Source organism: Streptopelia decaocto, assembly GCF_964273445.1.
Source record: "Streptopelia decaocto genome assembly, contig: HAP1_SCAFFOLD_30, whole genome shotgun sequence".
Lineage (NCBI taxonomy): Eukaryota > Metazoa > Chordata > Aves > Columbiformes > Columbidae > Streptopelia > Streptopelia decaocto.
This window is the reverse complement of record NW_028116159.1, coordinates 634,434-643,372: the sequence shown is the minus strand read 5'-3', so window position 1 is coordinate 643,372 and position 8,939 is coordinate 634,434.

Here is an 8,939-nt window from a genome sequence, read left to right as displayed (position 1 = left end):
CCGGAGTTTGAGAGATTTGGACGTGAAAGGGTACCAGTCTTGTCGGGGATTGGGAACCCTTCGCGAGAATGTCCAAAGTTTCAGCGGGATTTCCAAAATGTTGAGAGGAACTCGAAACATGTCAACCTTGGTTTTGAGAATCTCTCCCGGAGTTTGAGAGATTTGGACGTGAAAGGCTACCAGTCTTGTCGGGGATTGGGAACCCTTCGCGAGAATGTCCAAAGTTTCAGCTGGATTTCCAAAATGTTGAGAGGAACTCGAAACATGTCAACCTTGGTTTTGAGAATCTCTCCCGGAGTTTGAGAGATTTGGACGTGAAAGGGTACCAGTCTTGTCGGGGATTGGGAACCCTTCGCCAGAATGTCCAAAGTTTCAGCGGGATTTCCAAAATGTTGAGAGGAGCTCGAAACATGTCAACCTCGGTTTTGAGAATCTCTCCCGGAGTTTGAGAGATTTGGACGTGAAAGGGTACCAGTCTTGTCGGGGATTGGGAACCCTTCGCGAGAATGTCCAAAGTTTCAGCGGGATTTCCAAAATGTTGAGAGGAACTCGAAACATGTCAACCTCGGTTTTGAGAATCTCTCCCGGAGTTTGAGAGATTTGGACGTGAAAGGGTACCAGTCTTGTCGGGGATTGGGAACCCTTCGCCAGAATGTCCAAAGTTTCAGCGGGATTTCCAAAATGTTGAGAGGAACTCGAAACATGTCAACCTAGGTTTTGAGAATCTCTCCCGGAGTTTGAGAGATTTGGACGTGAAAGGGTACCAGTCTTGTCGGGGATTGGGAATCCTTCGAGAGAATGTCCAAAGTTTCAGCAGGATTTCCAAAATGTTGAGAGGAACTCGAAACATGTCAACCTCGGTTTTGAGAATCTCTCCCGGAGTTTGAGAGATTTGGACGTGAAAGGGTACCAGTCTTGTCGGGGATTGGGAACCCTTCGCGAGAATGTCCAAAGTTTCAGCGGGATTTCCAAAATGTTGAAAGGAACTCGAAACATGTCAACCTTGGTTTTGAGAATCTCTCCCGGAGTTTGAGAGATTTGGACGTGAAAGGGTACCAGTCTTGTCGGGGATTAGGAACCCTTCGCGAGAATGTCCAAAGTTTCAGCGGGATTTCCAAAATGTTGAAATGAACTCGAAACATGTCAACCTTGGTTTTGAGAATCTCTCCCGGAGTTTGAGAGATTTGGACGTGAAAGGGTACCAGTCTTGTCGGGGATTGCGAACCCTTCGCCAGAATGTCCAAAGTTTCAGCGGGATTTCCAAAATGTTGAGAGGAACTCGCATCATGTCAACCTTGGTTTTGAGAATCTCTCCCGGAGTTTGAGAGATTTGGACGTGAAAGGGTACCAGTCTTGTCGGGGATTGGGAACCCTTCGCCAGAATGTCCAAAGTTTCAGCGGGATTTCCAAAATGTTGAGAGGAACTCGAAATATGTCAACCTCGGTTTTGAGAATCTCTCCCGGAGTTTGAGAGATTTGGACGTGAAAGGGTACCAGTCTTGTCGGGGATTGGGAACCCTTCGCGAGAATGTCCAAAGTTTCAGCGGGATTTCCAAAATGTTGAGAGGAACTCGAAACATGTCAACCTCGGTTTTGAGAATCTCTCCCGGAGTTTGAGAGATTTGGACGTGAAAGGGTACCAGTCTTGTCGGGGATTGGGAACCCTTCGCCAGAATGTCCAAAGTTTCAGCGGGATTTCCAAAATGTTGAGAGGAACTCGAAACATGTCAACCTTGGTTTTGAGAATCTCTCCCGGAGTTTGAGAGATTTGGACGTGAAAGGGTACCAGTCTTGTCGGGGATTGGGAACCCTTCGCGAGAATGTCCAAAGTTTCAGCGGGATTTCCAAAATGTTGAGAGGAACTCGAAACATGTCAACCTTGGTTTTGAGAATCTCTCCCGGAGTTTGAGAGATTTGGACGTGAAAGGGTACCAGTCTTGTCGGGGATTGGGAACCCTTCGCGAGAATGTCCAAAGTTTCAGCGGGATTTCCAAAATGTTGAGAGGAACTCGAAACATGTCAACCTTGGTTTTGAGAATCTCTCCCGGAGTTTGAGAGATTTGGACGTGAAAGGGTACCAGTCTTGTCGGGGATTGGGAACCCTTCGCCAGAATGTCCAAAGTTTCAGCGGGATTTCCAAAATGTTGAGAGGAACTCGAAACATGTCAACCTTGGTTTTGAGAATCTCTCCCGGAGTTTGAGAGATTTGGACGTGAAAGGGTACCAGTCTTGTCGGGGATTGGGAACCCTTCGCGAGAATGTCCAAAGTTTCAGCGGGATTTTCAAAATGTTGAGAGGAACTCGAAACATGTCAACCTTGGTTTTGAGAATCTCTCCCGGAGTTTGAGAGATTTGGACGTGAAAGGGTACCAGTCTTGTCGGGGATTGGGAACCCTTCGCGAGAATGTCCAAAGTTTCAGCGGGATTTCCAAAATGTTGAGAGGAACTCGAAACATGTCAAGCTCGGTTTTGAGAATCTCTCACGGAGTTTGAGAGATTTGGACGTGAAAGGGTACCAGTCTTGTCGGGGATTGGGAACCCTTCGCCAGAATGTCCAAAGTTTCAGCGGGATTTCCAAAATGTTGAGAGGAACTCGAAACATGTCAACCTTGGTTTTGAGAATCTCTCCCGGAGTTTGAGAGATTTGGACGTGAAAGGGTACCAGTCTTGTCGGGGATTGGGAACCCTTCGCCAGAATGTCCAAAGTTTCAGCGGGATTTCCAAAATGTTGAGAGGAACTCGAATCATGTCAACCTCGGTTTTGAGAATCTCTCCCGGAGTTTGAGAGATTTGGACGTGAAAGGGTACCAGTCTTGTCGGGGATTGGGAACCCTTCGCCAGAATGTCCAAAGTTTCAGCGGGATTTCCAAAATGTTGAGAGGAACTCGAAACATGTCAACCTCGGTTTTGAGAATCTCTCACGGAGTTTGAGAGATTTGGACGTGAAAGGGTACCAGTCTTGTCGGGGATTGGGAACCCTTCGCCAGAATGTCCAAAGTTTCAGCGGGATTTCCAAAATGTTGAAAGGAACTCGAAACATGTCAACCTTGGTTTTGAGAATCTCTCCCGGAGTTTCAGAGATTTGGACGTGAAAGGGTACCAGTCTTGTCGGGGATTAGGAACCCTTCGCGAGAATGTCCAAAGTTTCAGCGGGATTTCCAAAATGTTGAGAGGAACTCGAAACATGTCAACCTTGGTTTTGAGAATCTCTCCCGGAGTTTGAGAGATTTGGACGTGAAAGGGTACCAGTCTTGTCGGGGATTGGGAACCCTTCGCCAGAATGTCCAAAGTTTCAGCGGGATTTCCAAAATCTTGAAAGGAACTCGAAACATGTCAACCTTGGTTTTGAGAATCTCTCCCGGAATTTGAGAGATTTGGACGTGAAAGCGTACCAGTCTTGTCGGGGATTAGGAACCCTTCGCGAGAATGTCCAAAGTTTCAGCGGGATTTCCAAAATGTTGAAATGAACTCGAAACATGTCAACCTCGGTTTTGAGAATCTCTCCCGGAGTTTGAGAGATTTGGACGTGAAAGGGTACCAGTCTTGTCGGGGATTGGGAACCCTTCGCGAGAATGTCCAAAGTTTCAGCGGGATTTCCAAAATGTTGAGAGGAACTCGAAACATGTCAACCTCGGTTTTGAGAATCTCTCCCGGAGTTTGAGAGATTTGGACGTGAAAGGGTACCAATCTTGTAGGGGATTGGGAACCCTTCGCGAGAATGTCCAAAGTTTCAGCGGGATTTCCAAAATGTTGAGAGGAACTCGAAACATGTCACCTCGGTTTTGAGAATATCTCCCGGAGTTTGAGAGATTTGGACGTGAAAGGGTACCAGTCTTGTCGGGGATTGGGAACCCTTCGCGAGAATGTCCAAAGTTTCAGCGGGATTTCCAAAATGTTGAGAGGAACTCGAAACATGTCAACCTGGGTTTTGAGAATCTCTCCCAGAGTTTGAGAGATTTGGACGTGAAAGGGTACCAGTCTTGTCGGGGATTGGGAACCCTTCGCGAGAATGTCCAAAGTTTCAGCGGGATTTCCAAAATGTTGAGAGGAACTCGAAACATGTCAACCTCGGTTTTGAGAATCTCTCCCGGAGTTTGAGAGATTTGGACGCGAAAGGGTACCAGTCTTGTCGGGGATTGGGAACCCTTCGCCAGAAAGTCCAAAGTTTCAGCGGGATTTCCAAAATGTTGAGAGGAACTCGAAACATGTCAACCTTGGTTTTGAGAATCTCTCCCGGAGTTTGAGAGATTTGGACGTGAAAGGGTACCAGTCTTGTCGGGGATTGGGAACCCTTCGCGAGAATGTCCAAAGTTTCAGCGGGATTTCCAAAATGTTGAGAGGAACTCGAAACATGTCAACCTCGGTTTTGAGAATCTCTCCCGGAGTTTGAGAGATTTGGACGTGAAAGGGTACCAGTCTTGTCGGGGATTGGGAACCCTTCGCGAGAATGTCCAAAGTTTCAGCGGGATTTCCAAAATGTTGAGAGGAACTCGAATCATGTCAACCTTGGTTTTGAGAATCTCTCCCGGAGTTTGAGAGATTTGGACGTGAAAGGGTACCAGTCTTGTCGGGGATTGGGAACCCTTCGCCAGAATGTCCAAAGTTTCAGCGGGATTTCCAAAATGTTGAGAGGAACTCGAAACATGTCAACCTTGGTTTTGAGAATCTCTCCCGGAGTTTGAGAGATTTGGACGTGAAAGGGTACCAGTCTTGTCGGGGATTGGGAACCCTTCGCGAGAATGTCCAAAGTTTCAGCGGGATTTCCAAAATGTTGAGAGGAACTCGAAACATGTCAACCTCGGTTTTGAGAATCTCTCCCGGAGTTTGAGAGATTTGGACGCGAAAGGGTACCAGTCTTGTCGGGGATTGGGAACCCTTCGCCAGAAAGTCCAAAGTTTCAGCGGGATTTCCAAAATGTTGAGAGGAACTCGAAACATGTCAACCTTGGTTTTGAGAATCTCTCCCGGAGTTTGAGAGATTTGGACGTGAAAGGGTACCAGTCTTGTCGGGGATTGGGAACCCTTCGCGAGAATGTCCAAAGTTTCAGCGGGATTTCCAAAATGTTGAGAGGAACTCGAAACATGTCAACCTCGGTTTTGAGAATCTCTCCCGGAGTTTGAGAGATTTGGACGTGAAAGGGTACCAGTCTTGTCGGGGATTGGGAACCCTTCGCGAGAATGTCCAAAGTTTCAGCGGGATTTCCAAAATGTTGAGAGGAACTCGAAACATGTCAACCTTGGTTTTGAGAATCTCTCCCGGAGTTTGAGAGATTTGGACGTGAAAGGGTACCAGTCTTGTCGGGGATTGGGAACCCTTCGCGAGAATGTCCAAAGTTTCAGCGGGATTTCCAAAATGTTGAGAGGAACTCGAAACATGTCAACCTTGGTTTTGAGAATCTCTCCCGGAGTTTGAGAGATTTGGACGTGAAAGGGTACCAGTCTTGTCGGGGATTGGGAACCCTTCGCCAGAATGTCCAAAGTTTCAGCGGGATTTCCAAAATGTTGAGAGGAACTCGAAACATGTCAACCTTGGTTTTGAGAATCTCTCCCGGAGTTTGAGAGATTTGGACGTGAAAGGGTACCAGTCTTGTCGGGGATTGGGAACCCTTCGCGAGAATGTCCAAAGTTTCAGCGGGATTTCCAAAATGTTGAGAGGAACTCGAAACATGTCAACCTCGGTTTTGAGAATCTCTCCCGGAGTTTGAGAGATTTGGACGTGAAAGGGTACCAGTCTTGTCGGGGATTGGGAACCCTTCGCGAGAATGTCCAAAGTTTCAGCGAGATTTCCAAAATGTTGAGAGGAACTCGAAACATGTCAACCTTGGTTTTGAGAATCTCTCCCGGAGTTTGAGAGATTTGGACGTGAAAGGGTACCAGTCTTGTCGGGGATTGGGAACCCTTCGCCAGAATGTCCAAAGTTTCAGCGGGATTTCCAAAATGTTGAGAGGAACTCGAAACATGTCAACCTCGGTTTTGAGAATCTCTCCCGGAGTTTGAGAGATTTGGACGTGAAAGGGTACCAGTCTTGTCGGGGATTGGGAACCCTTCGCCAGAATGTCCAAAGTTTCAGCGGGATTTCCAAAATGTTGAGAGGAACTCGAAACATGTCAACCTCGGTTTTGAGAATCTCTCCCGGAGTTTGAGAGATTTGGACGTGAAAGGGTACCAGTCTTGTCGGGGATTGGGAACCCTTCGCCAGAATGTCCAAAGTTTCAGCGGGATTTCCAAAATGTTGAAAGGAACTCGAAACATGTCAACCTTGGTTTTGAGAATCTCTCCCGGAATTTGAGAGATTTGGACGTGAAAGGGTACCAGTCTTTTCGGGGATTAGGAACCCTTCGCGAGAATGTCCAAAGTTTCAGCGGGATTTCCAAAATGTTGAGAGGAACTCGAAACATGTCAACCTTGGTTTTGAGAATCTCTCCCGGAGTTTGAGAGATTTGGATGTGAAAGGGTACCAGTCTTGTCGGGGATTGGGAACCCTTCGCCAGAATGTCCAAAGTTTCAGCGGGATTTCCAAAATGTTGAAAGGAACTCGAAACATGTCAACCTTGGTTTTGAGAATCTCTCCCGGAATTTGAGAGATTTGGACGTGAAAGCGTACCAGTCTTGTCGGGGATTAGGAACCCTTCGCGAGAATGTCCAAAGTTTCAGCGGGATTTCCAAAATGTTGAGAGGAACTCGAAACATGTCAACCTCGGTTTTGAGAATCTCTCCCGGAGTTTGAGAGATTTGGACGTGAAAGGGTACCAGTCTTGTCGGGGATTGGGAACCCTTCGCGAGAATGTCCAAAGTTTCAGCGGGATTTCCAAACTGTTGAGAGGAACTCGAAACATGTCAACCTCGGTTTTGAGAATCTCTCCCGGAGTTTGAGAGATTTGGACGTGAAAGGGTACCAATCTTGTCGGGGATTGGGAACCCTTCGCGAGAATGTCCAAAGTTTCAGCGGGATTTCCAAAATGTTGAGAGGAACTCGAAACATGTCAACCTCGGTTTTGAGAATCTCTCCCGGAGTTTGAGAGATTTGGACGTGAAAGGGTACCAGTCTTGTCGGGGATTGGGAACCCTTCGCCAGAAAGTCCAAAGTTTCAGCGGGATTTCCAAAATGTTGAGAGGAACTCGAAACATGTCAACCTCGGTTTTGAGAATCTCTCCCGGAGTTTGAGAGATTTGGACGTGAAAGGGTACCAGTCTTGTCGGGGATTGGGAACCCTTCGCGAGAATGTCCAAAGTTTCAGCGGGATTTCCAAAATGTTGAGAGGAACTCGAAACATGTCAACCTTGGTTTTGAGAATCTCTCCCGGAGTTTGAGAGATTTGGACGTGAAAGGGTACCAGTCTTGTCGGGGATTGGGAACCCTTCGCGAGAATGTCCAAAGTTTCAGCGGGATTTCCAAAATGTTGAGAGGAACTCGAAACATGTGAACCTTGGTTTTGAGAATCTCTCCCGGAGTTTGAGAGATTTGGACGTGAAAGGGTACCAGTCTTGTCGGGGATTGGGAACCCTTCGCGAGAATGTCCAAAGTTTCAGCGGGATTTCCAAAATGTTGAGAGGAACTCGAAACATGTCAACCTCGGTTTTGAGAATCTCTCCCGGAGTTTGAGAGATTTGGACGTGAAAGGGTACCAGTCTTGTCGGGGATTGGGAACCCTTCGCCAGAATGTCCAAAGTTTCAGCGGGATTTCCAAAATGTTGAGAGGAACTTGAAACATGTCAACCTCGGTTTTGAGAATCTCTCCCGGAGTTTGAGAGATTTGGACGTGAAAGGGTACCAGTCTTGTCGGGGATTGGGAACCCTTCGCGAGAATGTCCAAAGTTTCAGCGGGATTTCCAAAATGTTGAGAGGAACTCGAAACATGTGAACCTTGGTTTTGAGAATCTCTCCCGGAGTTTGAGAGATTTGGACGTGAAAGGGTACCAGTCTTGTCGGGGACTGGGAACCCTTCGCGAGAATGTCCAAAGTTTCAGCGGGATTTCCAAAATGTTGAGAGGAACTCGAAACATGTCAACCTCGGTTTTGAGAATCTCTCCCGGAGTTTGAGAGATTTGGACGTGAAAGGGTACCAGTCTTGTCGGGGATTGGGAACCCTTCGCGAGAATGTCCAAAGTTTCAGCGGGATTTCCAAACTGTTGAGAGGAACTCGAAACATGTCAACCTCGGTTTTGAGAATCTCTCCCGGAGTTTGAGAGATTTGGACGTGAAAGGGTACCAGTCTTGTCGGGGATTGGGAACCCTTCGCGAGAATGTCCAAAGTTTCAGCGGGATTTCCAAAATGTTGAGAGGAACTCGAAACATGTCAACCTTGGTTTTGAGAATCTCTCCCGGAGTTTGAGAGATTTGGACGTGAAAGGGTACCAGTCTTGTCGGGGATTGGGAACCCTTCGCGAGAATGTCCAAAGTTTCAGCGGGATTTCCAAAATGTTGAGAGGAACTCGAAACATGTCAACCTTGGTTTTGAGAATCTCTCCCGGAGTTTGAGAGATTTGGACGTGAAAGGGTACCAGTCTTGTCGGGGATTGGGAACCCTTCGCGAGAATGTCCAAAGTTTCAGCGGGATTTCCAAAATGTTGAGAGGAACTCGAATCATGTCAACCTTGGTTTTGAGAATCTCTCCCGGAGTTTGAGAGATTTGGACGTGAAAGGGTACCAGTCTTGTCGGGGATTGGGAACCCTTCGCGAGAATGTCCAAAGTTTCAGCGGGATTTCCAAAATGTTGAGAGGAACTCGAAACATGTCAACCTTGGTTTTGAGAATCTCTCCCGGAGTTTGAGAGATTTGGACGTGAAAGGGTACCAGTCTTGTCGGGGATTGGGAACCCTTCGCGAGAATGTCCAAAGTTTCAGCGGGATTTCCAAAATGTTGAGAGGAACTCGAAACATGTCAACCTTGGTTTTGAGAATCTCTCCCGGAGTTTGAGAGATTTGGACGTGAAAGGGTAC